The sequence below is a fragment of the Argiope bruennichi genome, chromosome 11 (assembly GCF_947563725.1).
Source record: "Argiope bruennichi chromosome 11, qqArgBrue1.1, whole genome shotgun sequence".
In the NCBI taxonomy this organism is placed as follows: domain Eukaryota; kingdom Metazoa; phylum Arthropoda; class Arachnida; order Araneae; family Araneidae; genus Argiope; species Argiope bruennichi.
The window spans coordinates 31,000,576-31,020,587 of NC_079161.1; the positions used below are offsets into that span (position 1 = coordinate 31,000,576).

A 20,012-nucleotide genomic window follows, 5' to 3' on the forward strand; every position below is an offset into this window, starting at 1 on the left:
AATTCCATATATAAAAAAGGATGTTTTATTTAACTTTCTAAACGTGAATTTAAAAATACTAGTCGAATGTTTTATGTTTTGAGATAGCGATTTTATATAAAAAAAATTATCACATTTTCAGCTAAATTTCTCCAAAATTTAAAGTCTTGTGATGAAATGAAAGTTTGTCACTTTTTAATTATGTATAAATTTGGCTCTTTCTTAATATCAATGTAACCATATCCAATAATTTCACACATAATTTTTTGAGACAATGTTTGGTAATAATGATACTGATCATAATATTGAAAACATACCTTCTACATACATATGTGGGATTTGCAATGAAATATTTAATGAGAAAAAAGACTTCGAAGAGCATATTGTTTCACACTGGACAAAAAGTTCCTCAGTTGGAAACAATGGTAGTGAACAAAATCAAACTGATATAAAACTTTCCAGACCAAAACAAATAACTAAAGAGGAAGGGCAAAATTCTTTTCAGTGCAAAACCTGTCATAAAGAATATATAGATGAATCTACCAAGTTAGAGCAAGTGAATAATTCTGAACAAATTCTTTATTGTTGTTCTGCATGTAATGAAAAGTTCAAAGCTGAAGTTTCTCTTAAAGAAAATGAGCAGTTACAAAGTGAAGAAGAATTATATAAATGTGTTGAATGTTCCCAAAGTCTTGAATCTCATTTTGATTTTGATAGGCACAAGAAAACTGTTCATAACAAAGCACATTTTGAATGTGATATAAATATTAAGGCAATTAAAACCGAAGAAATTCTTGATGGGCATTCTCCAACCGAGAAAAAGGAACCATTAGATGCTTCAAATTCTGACTCTAAAGCGACTTTTATATTTAATTCTGGCAATTCTACAGAAATGTATAAAGAATCTTCATTGCCAGAAGTTACCATTAAAAAAGAAGAACAAGAATTAGCACCTTTTCATACCAATCAGAAGATACAAAATAGAATTAAACTTCTTAATAAAAAGAGTAAATATGTTTGTGATGTTTGCAATAAATCTTGTATTTCAAATTATTCTTTGAAAGAACATAAACTCATACACAATGGGGAGCGGCCTCATAAATGTGAAACATGTTTTTGCAAATTTAGGTTTCATTATGATTTAATCAAGCATCAACTTATTCACGAAGAACCTTCTTGTGAGTGTAAGATTTGTCCTAAAGTCTATGCAAGTAAAAATTCTTTAAGAAAGCATTTTTTTGCTAGTCATGCACAAAAATCACATGGGGGTTTTAACTGTTCATTTTGTGAAAAGCAGCTTTCAACACATGACTCTCTTTGGCAACATTATCTTGACCATGTAGTTATATATCCTTTCAAATGCAAAGTATGTAGTAAAAAGTTTGAAACACGATTTGACTTGAAAACTCATGCAAAAACTCATCCAAATCCATTGAGTGAGATATGCTAATTTTTCATGTCATGAAAAAGGGCATTCCAGAAATGTGGATATTCCAGGATCAAGTAAGTGAATTGCATCATTTTCAATATGATGCAAGTTATCAAAGTTTTACATAAGCATACATTAGGGCAATATAAGACAATAAAAAATAAATTATATTGTTTGATATTCATAACATCAATACTAGTCAAGTTGGTAATTAAAATTTCTTTTTTAAAAGTTTTGAAGTTAACAATCTAATCAGCAAAGACAATTTTTAGTAATTATTCAAAATTAAAAGCATGTTCATGGTTCTGGTATTATAGATCAAAATAGCAATGAAACAAGGTAAATATACCTGTTGCACCTGTACGAAACAATGTAAAACCTAAAATTCTTCTGTTAAGTTCAATGCATAAAGGAGAAAAACTCTATAATTGCAAAAATCAATCTCAAAACTTAGATTTTATCATAATTATCTCAAGTATAAAATTAATCATTACCAAAATAAACTAAGCATTTTTGTGCTATATGAAACAAATAATTTCAAGCAATAATAAATCTCGAAGAGTGAACAGTGATAGAAAGCCAATGTGAAAAGGTACTTATAAATTAATGGCAAAATAGCCCAAACTGATAAAAAATAGCACTAAAACCAAATGAGCTTGCTTTTAACTTATAAGAAGAAAACAAGCATGTGTTTACACTTTTTATATTAAAAGATATCAAAATTATTGATGTTAACGATGAAAAAAATGTCAAAATTATTACCAATCCTTTGTTGTTAATTAATAAGTACCTGTGGAAAATACTCCAGAACCAATTTTGTTCTATAATATGATTGTTATAATGGAAAGAATGTAAAAACTTTTCAGTGCTTATTTAATTAAAATTGTAATGAAATTTTCAAAAATCAGTTGCTCCAAGTGCACATTCCTATTCTTTGTAATATATTTATGCTAAATTTTGTAACTTTAAATTTAATAGTCTACCTCTAGGGTGCCAACTTACACATTCTCCATTTATATTAGTAGAAATAGATATTTTAATCTATTCCCTTTTCTTTTGTGATATATTTGCTAGCCATTTTTCAATTCCCCTTCTCCTTGAAATAAATATTAAATTATGCAAATTAGTTAATCATACCTAATACAAGTTGTTTGTAGTATATATTTCTAAATATTCATGAAATGTAACAGCAGTTATAGAAAAGAGCATTTTGTTAAAATTATTTTTTTACAATTTCTATCCTATATGTCTTTCACATTTATTATATAATATCTCAATATTATGTGCATTATTTGTTACAATGTGAAGACATTATGCTTACTAGAAGAATCAATTTGTGGTTTCATATTATTGCTGCTGTCAGTAAAATTTAGCTGTTGTAAATAAGGTAATATCAAATTATTTATCTTTTTATTTAAATAAATTCTCTGTTTTTGAATACGAAAGAATGTGTTATATTTTATTTGCAGAATTTTACTGTATTTTTCACTGATAATTTTATCTGTGTTTTAGGAGCATTCTAGTGTTTATATTCACAAAAAAAAAAAACATTTATTTTCTTTCTTCTTTTTTTCTTCATTTATTCATTGCCTTGTTTTCTCATGAGAAAATTAAAATTTAGTGATAAATGTTTAGTAAATAATTACATTAAGAAAGAATAATTCAATTCTGGATGTATGTAACACAAATTTGATTTTAAATTTCATTTTGCAGCAAGTTATCTTTCTATTTATTTAAGATATCTTTCTTTTTTCTTTTTATTTTAGATAGTTCACATAACCTAAATTGAAACCATTTTTATAATTTCAAATTTTTATCATTTATTGATTATTTATCAAGTTTCTTTTATTAAATTTGAATTAACAAGAGAATAAACTTTTAATTCCTGCTTGAACTAGAATTTTATAAAAGTTGAAAGACAGGAAGTTTAATATTTATGAGTTTAGTGTCTGTTTTATACACTAGATGGCTGTACTGTATTATTAAGAATTGGATGTTACTGATAATTTTTAATGTGATGCATTTTAAGTTGACATAGATTTTTCGTTTAAGTATTTGAAATTATAATTCAATAAAATTTTGAATTGTTCTTTCAAAAATAATTTTTTTGAATTGCCATTCTTTCAAAACTTTTGATTTTGAATACCTCAAATAATTTTTAAAGCTTTTTATTTTCTGAATCAAAATGAAAAAGTAACAAAATAATTATATTATAGATTGAAAATTTTAGAATTGTCTTCTGGTTCAAAGAATTGCATAGTAAATTATTAAATTGATATATTCCTGGTTTCAATTTAGATAAAATTAAGTCTTATTTTAAATCCTTTGCCATTTTTATAAATGATACTGGGAATAAATTTATAATTTTTGTTGTTTAAGCACTTTATGCAAACATAAATAAGTGCTTCAATTTTCTGATTGTATCATTACTACACTTTATGTAGATGATATTGTAAATTTTTTTTGTTTAATTCCTTTCAAAAGTTTGTTTTGTTCCTTTAAATTTCATTCTACAGCAAGTAAACCTTACTATTTATTAAAGACATTTTATTTATTCTTTTAGTTTGTTATATATCGGTCTTGGTAATTTAAAATTGATATTTAGTACAGCAAGAGAGAGAGAGAGAAAGTTAAAATTATTAGAATATTAATAAACTTTACATTTTATAAAATAAATAAATCTCATGAATTTAAAAGATAATACAATATCAATTCTAAATATTAAGATGAAAATAATAAATATTATTTTGTCATTGATTAGTGTTTCATAATGCAAATAAGTAAGCAATGAAAGTATTTATATTTAAATCATGCTAATAGTGGGAGAGAGAAGAAAGGTATTAATGATTCTCCAGTAACCAATCTTAAAAAGGCATCATGAAAAAACATTAGTAGCTATATTTCATGACAATTTAAGTCTATGTTATGCCACATTTAATAAACCAATGTTTACAAAAAAGTAGAAAAAATCATATTATGCCCAGGCTTAAATTACTCTCTCTATGCCAAGATTTGCACAGCTACATCAGTTTTTTTTTTTTTATCTGAGAAAAACCTTTTAATTTAAATTTGAAACTTTGATAGTTGATTTTTCTTAAATAAATGTATTTCTAATCTTTATTCCAACATTTATTAGTGATACTGGTACAAATATTTTACTTGAAATGAATAACATTTAAAATAATTCCCATGTTGAAAAAAGTATCAATATAAGGCATTTTGAATTTTATCATTATTCTCTAATGTGTTTTTTCACAATGAAATTGATTTTTCTTTGTTTGTTCATTTTATGTTTATTGTATATTGAGTCCTATTCATTTTTAAATTCATTATTGTTCAATAAATAACAGCATATGATTGCATCATTCAGTTTTCAATTTTTTTAAATATTGCTATTATCAAATATCTTTTGTTTTTATCCTTAACTTTTGATTAATATTTCAGTTTAAAAAGAGTATTTCTCTTTTGAAATGGTAATGTATTGTAAGCATACCAAATTGTTGGCAAATATATTAAAAAGTACGAGTTAAAAGCAACATTAGAACTCTATTTTGTAAATTATCTTTGTTATGGCAGTGATTGTAAGAGGAAAGATAATTACCACTTAGGTTTAATTTTGTTGGAACATAGTTATCTAAAAAAAGGGTTGAAATGTTTATTTTCTACATTTTGTAAGCTATATTTGTTATTCAGAATTCATTATCTCTAGCATTTTTTTCTTTTGCTGGGAAAATGTTTCATTTTCAGACTAAATAACAGGACATGAGGAAGGATTTGGTTCATTTTGACTCTGATCAAATAATAACATCAACCGATGAAACATCCTATATTCTAAATTGACATGATGCTAATTGATCCATTGCACAGTGTGATTAAGAAAATAATCCTGAGCTTTAATCACATAATTGTGTTTCATAAACTTATTTATTCTTATATTATCATTTGATTTGTACTGAATTACTCTGAACAGAAATGCTTTAAATATTTTTTTTTTTAAATGTTGTGAATTCTAAGATTACAGTGTGAAATATTGTACATCCAATGATTTTTACCCCTACTGTATATTAATGGGATTTTTCATTTGTGAGCAGTTTTCTATTTTCTAGACCAGATTGATTTATTTGGACAAAATATTTATTATATGAAAAGTGCCCTTAGGCATTCAGGTTATAATAGCTTTTGTTACTATATACCACACTGCATTCATGCACCATTATATGATAAAGTCAAAATTAGCTCAGTTGAAATTTAAGAGTGAATTCATTGGTATACATCTCAGTCAGAAGTTTTTTGAACCAGTGGCATATTCTTTTCTTAGTTGTCCTCCACCCTTAGTTGTTTCTTAGTTGTTTATTCGTTGTCCTCCATCCTTTTTCAATTTATCTTACATTTTGTTTAATTATCGTAAAATTTTTTGTAATAAAATAGCATTTAAAAAATATATGAATGCAATTTTTACCATAAATGAGTTTTAGTTCATATTTTCCTTCAAAGTTGGCATTATAGGAAATATCTGTCTTGGATGTTTATTATTATTTTTTTAAATATCTGACAAATAATTCCTCGATTCAAGTATTTTAATATTTGTTTAAAAATCTATCTAAATTGTGTTTATGTGAATGTGAGCTTTATAGATTAATTTGCATGTTTTTGTTGACTAAAATAAAAATGTTTGTAATCAAATATTTCAATAATGCTTTATCTGGTTTGTAAGGAAGATATCAAAGGAACTAAATTTTAGATTTCATTTTAAGTAATAAATTGTGTAGTTTTATTCTTTATTTTCTTCTTATCTTTAATGTTTTGTAATGAAAAGAATGTCCGTCTTATGACTTTAGCACATTTGCATCATTTGTGTAATTTTCATAAATTATATTTTTAAAAATTTATTTTCGATGAGTATCTAGTGCATTATTGTATTCTTAATTTTTCAAGATCAATTTTTTTTATCAATCAATAAAAAATTTTATAATTCAATAATTCTGGCACCTTTTGCCTTAATCAAAATTTTGAAATACAGATTTCAACAAGATCACACATGCACTGAAAGTAGCATGTATATACTATATAAAAGACTTTACAGAATTCTTGGCTTGACAGAAGGAGTACTTACTGCTGTACTGTTTTTCCGCATGCATGGTGTTTATGCCTTTCTAAGAATTAGTTTAATTAGGCAATGAGCTTGACAAGATATATTAATTTCATCAATTCCTTTGTAGCGTAAGTTGTTTTAATATATGAGATATTCATACATTAATGCAACTTGATTGTTGAATATATTACTAATATCCATAAAATTAATTTTCATATTTGAAGAAGAAAGCATTATGTTACAATTATTTTTATCTTTGTACAGTTTTTATTTTATATGCTGTTTAAAATATTGTTTAACAGAGGAATCAGTTTGTGGTTTAAAATCATTGCTGCTTTTCGTGGAATTTATCAAATGATAATAGTATACTATCAAACTATTTATACTTTTATTTAAATAAAATAATTATCATTTTTTGAATATGAAAAAAAAAAATATTTTGTATTTATTTGTAGAATTATTTGTATTTTTTAAATTTTTTTTTTTAAATCTGTGTTTAGAATTTTTTTCAATTAAATATATAACTGAAAATTTTTTTCTTTCTCCTTTTTTTATTTATTTAAATTCTTGCTCTCATCATAAAAACTATAACTTATTGATAAACGCTTATTAAATTTTAATTTCTGATAAATTTTATTTTATTGTAAGTTAACTTTAGTATTTATTGAAGACATCATATTTTTTTCTATTTGTTATTTCTGATAGTTTATTTTTAATGAGCTCAAGAAGAGTTTCTTAATTTAAATTCCAAGACAGAGATCATTGATGATTTATACTTTTTCTCCTATTGTAGCGCCATCTATTTGCGATACGAGTTCAAACATTTTATTTGACTTATTAATGTTTTAAATAATTTTTGTGTTGAAAGAAATGTCAAATATTGAATTTTAGCGTTACTATCTAAAAAGATTTTTAACTAGGTGAAATCGATTTTCATTCTTTTTTTGCTTTTATATGTTCATGATGCATTTTATTTGAAATATGAGATGTATATTCTTATTTCTATATTACTCACTAGATGGCAGCACATGATCTCATTTATTGTTTTTTTTTTTGTATTGCCATTATACTATAAATATGTTTCTTGCTTCTGTGTTTTGCTGGATAGTTCAGAGTCAAAAAGAATATACATTTTCTGGTTGCTGTTTTTTTCTGTGATTCATGCTTCTATATTGTTAGGTTGTAAAACTAATAAAAAAAATGTGATTCGGAAATAATTCTAAACCGGTGGGTGCTGCGCCAGCCGTATTTAAGATAGCGATTATGATAAGGGGAAGCCATCAAAGTTAATACAAAACCTTGCATATTTGACCGAAATTATTTATAAAATTGGACGAAATGTTTGTTTCGGGCATTTTGTTTATCTATTGTTATTAGTTGATAATCATAAACTCTAGTCCTTGCAGAATAATTATCTATTTTATAGGGGGGGGGGACAAAGTAAAAGTAAAGTAAAACATAATTATAAGAATCTTATTACTTGCTTTCCTTTAAGTATTAAGATAAATCCTGTAAATTTTTAAGTATTCAAGTTTAATAAAGGTTTATAATTCGAATTTTTTCTCACTTGAACTCCCTATAACATAATGCTAAAATATCGTCTAAAATTCGAGTTTGTATTGGTTAATGAGTTTTCATAGCTTAAACTGTTAAAAAAAGTAATTTTATTTTCAAATTGTTTCTGTTATAGTTAAATACTTTCTACTTTGTTGCCTCAATAAACAGTTAAGAGAATAATTTTTGACGATGACTCTATCGAGGATTGAGTTGCTTGACATTGCATTGAATTTTTAAAAATACGAATACAATACAAATTTATCACTTTTTAAAAAAAGTTAAATATTTTGGATTAAATATTTTTTTAAGTTAAATATTTTATTTAAATATTTATATTATTAAAAGTTATATATTATATTTATTTATAAAGTTATATATTTTAGTTAAATATTTTGACATTTTTTTGTAAAATATTTGTTTACAAATTGATGCATACCCTTTATTTATTGCAATTTTTTACTTATTTATAGAAATAAATAAATTTATTTTATTAAAAAAATTTAATATTTTTTGCTTTATATATTAAAATTACTTATTCTTTATTTATTCATTACGTACTAACCGCTTTTGGCGACCAGGTGTTTCACCGAAAATATTGATTGTATTTAATTTCAGTTAAATTTCTTATGCGTTATTTGATGTACATGATTCCTCCAAGAAAGCATTCTTCCTTCCTTCCTTTTTATTAAAATAACTTTCATACGCGTTCTGTTTATAGTATTATGAACCTCCATAATGAAGTCAATTCCCATGACATAGTGCCTTTATAAATTTTAATTACCGACTAATTTAATTCAAATTACTAGTTATATTTTACCGTAACACAATTTTACTTTCTAATTCTTCATTTAAACTGCGCTGGTAATATGTAGAGAATTTCTTCCATAGCTGTAAACATTTGAAGCAAATCACATGATTAAATATTTGATGAAATATTGAAAAGTGAATTTCATTGCAACATTAAAATATGTTAAAAATTGGTCAAAAATATTTTTACAAAATTACCCGAATTAAAAAAAAGTACATAGTTAAATAAATATAATCGAATATATATTTATTTAAAATACTGAAAAATTCAATTTTTTTCTTGCTGTTGTTAAATTTGAAAATTGAGATATTTGACGTTACTTTTTAAGGGATGTCTGTACTGTCGGTAAGAACTTTACTGATATTTTTAGAACTTATTGTATATTTAGTCCAACTGTAATTGAATATCTAAGAATACTTTTTACTAGTCGTCTTTGTCGACCATCTAGTTTGTTGAGAATATTAGTTATGTTTAATTTCAATTAAACCTCTTATGCATGATTTGATGAAGATCATGATTTCTTCAATAACATACTTTTAAGCATCCAATTGCGACAAATATTAAATCCGTATTATTTTAACAGATTTATATCTGTTCTGCTTATTACGTATTCCTTATGAAATTGAAGCGCCATGCCATCATAACAAAAGTTAAAATCTTTAATGTCTAACTGGACTATATAATTTTCTGACGCCGATTTCCTTACTTTTCAACAGCGGACTAAAATCACGCGATTAAACATTTGACGCAACTATGAAAATGGCTTAGATATGAATGCCACGGTATAGTGTTGAAATTTATGCAAAAAGTAGTATCCTTTACAAAACGGTCAAAATTCAAGAGAAAAAAAAATAGTGCGGAATTTGCATTTGTATAATTAAAAATACAATTCTGGGAATTTTATTATGATGTAAGTATTATGCAATAATATTTTAAAGAAAAAAAAAAGCTGCAACATTGTCTGATTTTTAAATATATAATTAAAATATCAAAAAAGTGCTTGGAGGTACATATTTCTATCTTTCAAAGTATAGTTTGTCAAATCTGTTTGCACTAGGTCAAACGGTCAGTTCTTTAAAACACTAACACAGACGCATTCTACTTTATTATTGATAGAGATTATACGTTAAAATTGTTAAATATCATAAATATATTCCTATTAACACAAAATTTCCAACAACATTGTTATGATATTCTCACGATAATGTCCATTATTCAAAATATCGAATAACATCGTGGAGATATCTTTCAATATCTTGTGTTAATAGGGATTCTTATAAATGTATTTAGCTTTAAAAAGTGGCATTTACTCTTGTGCTTATATTTAGATACTCTTTTTCCTAAATCGAAACTGATTGTGTCGTCTTCGAATTAGTGAAGTTCATCTATGCTTACATTTTTACAGTATTGATTTTTTTTCTTTGGAAGAGCTGCTAAAAGTATATTTATCCATGTGTTTACATCTGTATTGAATCCCTTTACACAATTTTTTACCTTCTCATATACGTAGTATAGAGAAAGTATAGTAATCGTCAAAAAATTCGAACCCGAGATTTTGACGAATCTCCACGTTTCAAACCTCTCTGAGTTCGGAAGACACATTTCTGGAAAATGTCCCTCTGTCTCTGACAAAGATAACTCAAAAACGCCTTGAACTAGACCCGTGAAATTTAATATACGGTCTTTAAATCAAATTTGTAAATTTCTATCAGTTTTTAAATAAATGTTCAGATGAAGTTGTCTATCCGAATATAAATTAATACTGTAGCACCTCTTTTTCCTATTGAGCAGAGAGCGCCCCTTGTGGCGTTTTACAGAAGCTCCTTGTGGCGTTTACAGACAAGCAGTTGAACGGGAGACCTGCATCCTGAGGTCGACTTTTTTTCTATGCGCAACCCTTGCGCTAACACCGAATGCTTTCGGTTGGAAACGGTAGAATCCCTCCACCATACTGTTTACTTTAACTTACTTGTCTATATGTGTTTATAAATTTTGTAGTGTAGCTGTGTTTGTGTAGATTAAAAATATTATATTTAAAACCAGGCAGTTCAGTAGAAAATCGCAACACACTCACTATAATATGATAATTACAAAGCGAACAGTGCTATATGGATAAAATTCGGTACATATTTAAATTTTATAGTGTAGACACCCATTAAATTTTGAGCCAAATCCAGTGAGGCATTGACCGTCTATTTCTACTTATCATATATATATAAAAGCGATAACTCAAGACAAAATCATTTAAATATATTAAATTTGATAAGGAATTTTGTGACTACAAGTGTGGCTTTGTGTCAAATTTTTGTTTCAATCGATTGGAGACAATTCGTCTAAAACCGAAATTCAATTTTCGGGTACTATTAACCACATACCATAAATTAATCGCCATATAATTCGCCAAGGATGCCACAATAGATTCAGTAGGAATGCTACATTCACGCCAAAGATTAATATTTCGTAACTATTGAAACCTATGCCTTGTAATGTGTACTCTGGAATAACACCTTTATTAGAGATTATTCAAGAAAGTTTTGTGGAGACTACCCCCTTTGGTTGCAATAAGAAACTAAACAACGCCAAGTTAAATAGGTAGATTAATCCAGATTTCTTTTCAAAGAGCGTTGCCAAGTTCAGCGCCATGTTTACCAGATTCCCATGCCAATTTTTCCACTAATTTCCGCCGATGCGTTTTTAATAAAACAACAAATTCCTGCCTTGTAACTTCTGTGCCTCCGGGTTAAGTGTTTAGAAAATTACGTTGAAATTACCGGGTAGCATGCGAAATCTTACACGCAAGCGTCATCAGGCGAGCCATTTTGCAAGTTAAGCGATGCCCAAATGACAAGCAAAAATTCTCTTTTTGCAGCAAAGCAGGATTTCCGCGTTCGCCTTGCATTAACTCGCAGCAGCTTTCGCCAATAAAGAAAGGTTAAAAAGTGAAAAATACTTTGACTGTCATTATCCAGAACTGTCAAAGAACAGAAGCGTCTTCTAATGGCGTTCGTCACAGCTCAATTCCAGCGTCAACTCCAAGGTCAAGGACCAGAAAATGTTTTTTTTCTTTCGCCTTCATGTCCTTTTGTCTTAACTTTATTTGACGAGTCGAGCAAATGAGATGGGGAGGGTACATATCGTTTGTGTATTCTGAGATTAGTTCTTTCATCAAAGCTGTATAGTTGTCAACAACTAGATCTTCCGCTTCCGGAGACGACATTTGCTTGCCATTCTTAAGATTTCGATTTTCTAGGATGGCATCGATGAACCGGTAATGACGTGCTTGCCGATGGAGCGATGCCACAGATTTCAAAGGAAATTTTAGCCTTTCTTTTTCTTCCTTGTGTAATGAATTACTTAACGAGAAAGTCAGGTTTCAGGCTGAGGTGTGGATATAATATAAGCATCGATGATTTTTACCTCAATTGTTTTGAATATAACGCCTTTGATTCATTCCTCGCTGGTAGATCAAAGATTTGTTTTGTAACTTTGCTTCCTCTTCCGCTTATTACCGTTAGTTTGGCCCGTGTTGAGCAGTGGCTATGAGAGGTTAATTGGTTCTCAGGACATAATGATATCAAAACATATTGGTACAAGCTGGTATCAACATTTAAAAAAATAATGCAAAAAAATTGATTTTTAAATATTTTATTTTCATGGACTTCCGAAGAAGGATGTTCAGGATGTCAACCTCTCCTTCTTTTCTCTTTATCATTACTGGAGTTCAATTTGAACTATTTCTATGCTCAGATGGTAGCATCGATATATGTATTTCAAAATTTAAAATACAGTGCAATATCGGAAATATACTCATACACTCATAAGGTACATACACTCATAAGGTACATACACTCATAAGGTACCTACACTCATAAGGTACCTTCAATATAATATTTAATACCTGCAGTTTAGTTCAATATCCCAAATACTACAATATTATGGTGAGTTGTACGTAATGGCCATGTATCAACAGGGATGTCTTGTGCTAATAGGGAAGCACCGATATTTGCAGAATAGGGCAATATCTTAAATATATCATCAAAGTCTTGAGGAGAATCTTGAGTATGTAACGGTCGGGTGTCAATAGGGTTATTTTGTATAAGCAGGGTAGCATCAATATGTTTAATATTTCTAGTGTCTTGTATGAGAAAATAACATCAATATTTGTTCGATATTTCAATAAACAGGTAACATCAATATGTTGTTCCATATTTCTACTTTCGTATTATCTAGGAAGTTTATCTTTACAATATTGTGAGAATTTTGAATATGCAACGGATATGTCCTCGTTAAGAAAATCTTGTCATAATAGGAAAGCATCAATTTAATGTTTAATATTTTCAGTTAAGTGTAATACCGAAAATTTATTGAATATATCGAATCAACAAACAATATTGTGGAGAATTTTCAGTTTGTAATGGTCATAATCAATAAAGATATCTTATACTAATTGGATAGCACCAATATATTGTTCAATATTTGCAGTTTAGTGCAATATCGGAAATTTATCACTATAATATTGTGGAGAATCTTGAGCATGTAATGGTCAAGGTCTATATGAATATCTTGTATTAATAATGTAGCACCGATATATTATACAATACTTACAATATAAAGCTATTTCCAGGGATGTGACCACCCACATATTTTAGGGGGGGGGCAGGGAGTTAAAATGTCGACTTCTTGAGATGAATGTTGCGTCAACTTAAGAATAAATACTTCCATAGTATCTAATTTTCAAATGTATTCGGGGTTATTCAAATGTATATTGAGGGTTATATAATTTTCGATTGTCTCGATTTTTAACTGAAAAAAATTAAAGATTATATTGCATTGAAAATTCTATATATATACGATCAAAGAGCTTTGAAAGTAATGAGTGAGCAGTGGTACGAAAAGCTTGAAATAAATTCAATAAAATCAATGATGTAGAAAAAAAATTCTGGATATTAATAAGCACAAAAAATTCTATAGAGCTACCTCTATTTCATATTTTTATGATATAAATAGAGCTTATGGAATTTTCTTTTAAAGATCAATTTTGTTCTACAGCTTTATTTTACAGAACTTTAATAGAGACCATTTGTTTACAATATCACGAATACCAAATATATCACTTTGTATTCTAAAGAAAAGAGTAACACGAATTTTAATCCAAGTGCTCGATTTAAATATTGTTGAAATCTTCTTCAGTGCATGAAATTATTAATCAGAAGGAAATTTAGTGTCCTGAAGGTGATGTTAAAATAAAGCAAATTATTTTGAAAATTGAGAGTGAAACATTTTATAAATTAAATGCCATTTTTAAGTATCTACAAAATTTAAGAATATTTTTTTACTGAATTTTAGTAATTTAATAAGTAAACATTTTTATTCTTCTGAAAGAATTCCTGAAATGAGATTCTACATCGATTTTATTGATTCAGTCGAATAATAAATCTTTTTACTTAAAATAGCAAAAAAAAAAAAAAAAAAAAAAAAAAATTGATACTGAAAATTTGAAATAAATTTGCTCGAATCATTGAAAATATTTTAATTATTCTATCATTATTTTGATGATATATTTATACATGTATTTTATCTTAATGCATTCAATGTACATTTTAAAATTTTAATGAGGATATCAAGAAAAATGTTAATTAATGTTCTAAAAATCGCAAAAATTAATTCAGTATATTCATTTTAAATTCTAATATTATCGTTTGCAGCAAACCTTCAAATTTTTTTCTTTTTTAAACATGGTATAATTTTCGGTTTTTGTCGTCTGCTGTTCTGTATTCAGTATCATTGACGTGAGGAGGAAAAAAAGACAAAATTATTATTATTATTATTATTGCTCTGATACAATTTCATAAATTTATTTAAATTTATGTAATTGTGATTAGGATTTCGTTGACAATTGTTTTATCATTGCGAGTTTAACTAATAAAATGAAATCAATTCTTTGATTTATGATGCAGAATTTATCGTAAAACTTAAGATTACGTTTTGTAAATTGAGCACAATAAAAATTCAATTTTTTTTAACTATCTCGGGAAAGTGGTCACCCAACCAGAAAAACATTCAGGTTCCATAAATATGGTTGGGAAAAAATGCAAAATATCACATGAAAACATAAAATAGAATTGAAGTGTTCTAAAATCATAGAATCGATCAATGGCTCCGTTTAAAATCATTTGGATACACTGAACTTCAGTTGTCAGTCAGATCAGAATTAATCCGCCTATTGCCAAACGATCAAATGAAACTTTTCCTTGAAAGACAGAGATAAACATTAAACTACGTTTCACATTTTCTTCTTCCTCAAGCACTACAATGGGATTAATTTACTTTTAATAAGATGGAAAAGGCTTGAATCATGGAGATGTATTTATTTTTAAGTTGACTGATAACACAGTCCCAGTTAATATCTGATATCAGGAATGTTAATAAAAAAAAAGATAGCATTTAGAAAGTGATATCTTGAAAAAACAATGTGCTTATCCCTTGTTTTACATGGTAGATTGATTCCTAGAATATATCGCGAGAAATAATATCTTATAATTCCATCATTTAAATTAAAGGAAATGTACAATGAATTTAAAACTTCTCATGAATTTTTCCGCCTAATTTTTAAAAACTTTAAAAAAGTAACTGAATTTTAAATAAGAGAATATATTATTGGAAAATAATATTTGCTTAAAAACATATTCTGTATTCTATTATTCGAAATAGAGCATTTTAAATTAAGTAAACATTCGCCAATTCTGCGCTATATTCTATAATGCAAATTGAAACTGTTTAAAATTAAAGAAGTTTTTTATAATAAATGGTAATTAATTTAACAGCTTATTTTATGTATATTAAAGAAAATTTACAGTGACATTTCTATGTTCAAGTAAATATACTGCCGCCCATAATAAAGAAAAATGCCATACCTTTCAAATTATTGTATTTATGTGCATATAAAAAATAAATGTATTGATTTAATGCTTTCAGAAATAATTCATATATATGATTTAAAATTATAATTAAATGCGATTTAAAAATGGTTTTGGAAGCAGAAAAAACAAACAAACATTGCAACCAAATCAGCTCAGTATAAAGAATTCTTTTTTAATTTTTTATCTCCCTTCCCATGTTACAATTAAACATAGCATGAATTTATCATTGTAATAGAACAAAAATTTTTTTAATGTTTCGAATATGAGAAAAAAAAGCATGACAATTAAACTGGGATCAGCAAAGAGATTTCATTTATTTATTTATTATTATTATTTTTAATTTTCAGATCTTTAAAATTTTTTCTTTGGAATAATAATATTTAGAATTATTTTTCCAAGCTATCACGATTATTGTTATTTCTAAATCTTGTGTTTTTTTTAATATTGTTTCATAATTTGGAGAGAAAAACCGGATATGTCTTAATAAAAAAATGTATTTATCTCTTTGGACCAGTATTTTTTATAGTTATGCAATTTTGATTCATAGAACCATATATCTATTTTCATTTTTTTATAAGAATCTATGCTTTGCGATTTTCTTTTATGCCTTATGTTTTTAATTATTTATTTTTTTGTATTTTTAGGTAAGTGTTTTCTTGGAAAAATATGTGAAAACTGCTGAAAAAGTTTGTAAGTCGTTTAAATGTTTTTACTCTTGCATGCAATGTTCTGAAGAATATCATTTTTTTTAATTCTGGGAATTTGCCAAATTTGAAGAAGCCGAACCAAATAAAATTGCCCGTCTGTTGGAATTAGCTGTCACAGTCTTATTTTTTTAAATTTATCTTCTTGATATAATATGAATTTCTATTTTTCGATTTCCTCCTTTTTTGCCAATTTTGGATTACTAGGAAAAGTGAATTAATAAAAACAAAGTGATTTGTTATACCATATCTACTCAAACTTTTTTCTCGTCTGATACATATTCTGATTTATCTTTTCTTTATCTTATCGTTTTCAACATATCACACTTTTACAGTCATTCGTTCTATTTATAAGACTTTTTTTCTACATTTTAATGTTGTTTTTTAAAAATCATTTTATAAACCAATATTTTATATTACTTAGGAATATATTTCCTAATTCATTTTATAATTGTTGTGGTATCTTTTAATTATTTTCTCTTTTTTTTTTAAATAGATGACGCTTTACTTATAGAATGAAAAGATTATTAAATTAATTCGATTAGTTGGTAATTTGCTTCAGAAAATAATAAAATAATGCTTTCAAGTATATAGAATTTTGGAAATTAATCGGCTAATTGGTAATTTGCTTCTGAAAATATTAAAAGAATGTGCTCATGTATAGAGAATTTTGAAATGAACCGATTTATTGATAATTTAGTCTTGAAAAATTAATATAGCTTACTCTCATTAAAAATGCTTAAAAGTACATAATTTCAAAAATTTAATGAAATTTGAAGAGATTGTTTAATACTGAAAAGATTTTTAAAACTATCGTTTGTGACGCAATATGCAGTATACAAAATTACAAAAATCTATGATATCAGAAAATAGTTGAAAATCGATTCGAAATTCCATATAACAAATGTGAAACAAGTCAAATCAAATAAAATGGGCAAAAAATAAAAGCTGATATTATTCTTGATAAAATAAATGGCTATGAATAAAAAGTTATTCTAGAGACATTTCAGAGTTTTTAAAATTAATTTTATATGGTTAGGTGAAACAACAGCAAAGGTATCTTGAGCAATATAATTTACCTCATAACTTTGTAGTTACAATAACTAAATATAACTAACTGTATGATACAATTTATTATAGCAATAATTCGGGTTCGCGGTAACTAGAACGAAAAACAAATCTTTTCCTTTTTCGACCAAGTTGAACTGAAGGAAAAATTGTCTTAGAATATTTTGTAAAACTCTTCTACCTAATTAAAACCTAAATGGAATAATAATTGTAGAGGAAAACAACAAAATTCACCTCGCTAATTATGAAAATTGTAACAAACATTAACAATGAATAGAATAATTATTTTTGTGATAAAAATTAAAAAAAAAATTATTGTTTCTGAAACTGTATATTCAGAACAAGAACAATCACGACCAAATGGGCGAAATGAATCAATATTTTTTTCTGTTTTGTTATATAAATAAATACATTCTATAGTCGAATGTATCAATATTTTCGAAGATAGATTGTAATAAAAAAATTTAAGGAACAATGTTTGAACAGTATAATAAGATTCATAATATTTAAAATAGTTTAAATATTAATGATGAATAAAAGGAATGTTCTTTAAGTTCAGTTATTTTGAATCTTCAGCTATTTTTAGAACGTCTAAGCAAGAATATATTATGTATAGAAGATTACAACAAGATGGCTCAAATAGCAAATGAAGTTTAAAAAAACCTATTGTATAGATTCTGTTATTTTGAATCCTTTGGCCGTCATCAGAGCTTAGAATAATTTTTTTCATCCTTTATTATTATTCAGTCCTAACTATTTCAATCCCAGTTAAACAATATGTAATATTTTATAACCTTCAACCATTTTTAAAATGTTAAAGCAAAAATATTCTATCTATAGAAGATTACAATAAAGCTCATAATAGCTGAAATAGTTAATGAAAAATTTTAAGATTAATTGCTTAAATTCTTTTATTTCGAATCCTTCAGCCATCTTACACGTTTCTCATAATTTTTTTCCATTCTTTACTATTATTCACTTCTAACTAGTGCATTCTAAGCTTAAACAATGTGCGTAACCAAAACGCGAACAATATAGTAAAGAAATTTCGCACCCTGCTTTCACGATTATCAAGCCTACACATCGATTTTTAAACAATCATTCCAATGAATTGTGTACGGTTTTTCAGGCAGAAGATGAACCATCCCAATAGTCTGATTACAAAGAGCGACTCCTCCATAATTGGCTGCGAGCTATTCTGTTCATAACGATTGAACTTCTGAACTCTTTCTTTCTCTTCGCAATTCATTCGTACTTTTACTCATCACTTCCGAAACAAAAGCGAATTTAAGGAAGCAGGTGGCTTTTGGGCGAAGGTGTTTTATTTATGAATCGATTTTCTTGGTCACGTGCAGTTACGGGTGTAGTTAGCTTTGTTGTGAAACTTACTTTTGTGAATTTATAATAGTAACCAAGTCTTACCGATGTTATTGTACTAAGTATAGTAAAGCATTTTAGAACATCGTTTCGCCTTGTTCCAGTTCATTCTTATCCGTTTTAGAGTTTTTAAAAAGTCGTGTATCGCCATGAACTATAAGAGGAAATAATGTTTTAAGGTATAAATTGAATTCACAGTGATTTAATTAGAATTTAAAATTAAATAAAATAATTAATGAAACATTTTTTTTCGAAATAAAATTACACCTCAATTTTTATCCAAGCTTCCGTAGGTAAAAAAGAAAAATCAAGAACTATTATTACGAAAATTCAAGTTTTAATTTCTATATATTGCAATAAAATTATCTAAAATACAGCAATATATCGACTAGTTAAAATTAATTTTTGGTGCAATATTTTCGGTCTTTGGTGACACTATTTGCAGGGAAGTAATATTTATTTTCCATCAAGCCGGCTTCCTGGCATAGGGTAGCGCGTCTTCCCCGTAATCTGGGCGTCCAGGGTTCGAGTCCTGGTTGGGGACATCGTTGTTCTTCATCTGTTATATCTGTGAGATGTGTGAATGTGCCCCCCTGTAAAAAGGGGCTGTGCAAGCGAATGTGATGCGTGAGTAGCAAAATCGTACTCTTGACCTAGTTGGCGCTACTAAAAAACAAGAGACGCTCTCTTTCGGCTTAAAATCGCTGACTTCGATCAGCGGGGCTTGTCCATGGCAAGTGCTACCAGAAATAACAAACAACAATTTACATCAAACATCTTATGTATAAATTTGATGTTTACAATTTTCTTTAAAAAAAGACGTTATACAAAGAAAATTTTGATTTTAAATCAAATTTGATTTGAAAAGACGTTCATCAAATTTTGATAGACATTGAAGGCAGATAATTTTAATAGTATTACAACACATGCCTAGTTTTTTTTTCTTTCGTGTAAATAAACCTTCTAAATGAAGTCAAATTCCATGACATTGTAGTCATTAGAAACGTAACAGTTCGCGTAATCTATCGTCTAATTGTACTTAGCCTTTCTAAGAATTGTAACTTCATTTTCTTATTCT

General features: G+C 27.1%; 1 protein-coding gene across 2 annotated transcripts in view; it reads left to right on the forward strand.

The window, feature by feature from the left end:
- Positions 1–20,012, forward strand: part of LOC129957111 (protein cordon-bleu-like) — a 195,476-nt gene that overhangs the window by 65,178 nt on the left and 110,286 nt on the right. Inside the window, exon 1 of one of the 2 annotated variants that reach the window (XM_056069261.1) lies at positions 16,457–16,475. The exons of the other annotated variant lie outside the window; for it this stretch is intronic. The gene's annotated coding sequence lies outside the window, so the exon portion shown is untranslated. Of the gene's footprint in view, positions 1–16,456; positions 16,476–20,012 lie in introns of those variants that run through there. 2 annotated transcript variants of the gene reach the window in all.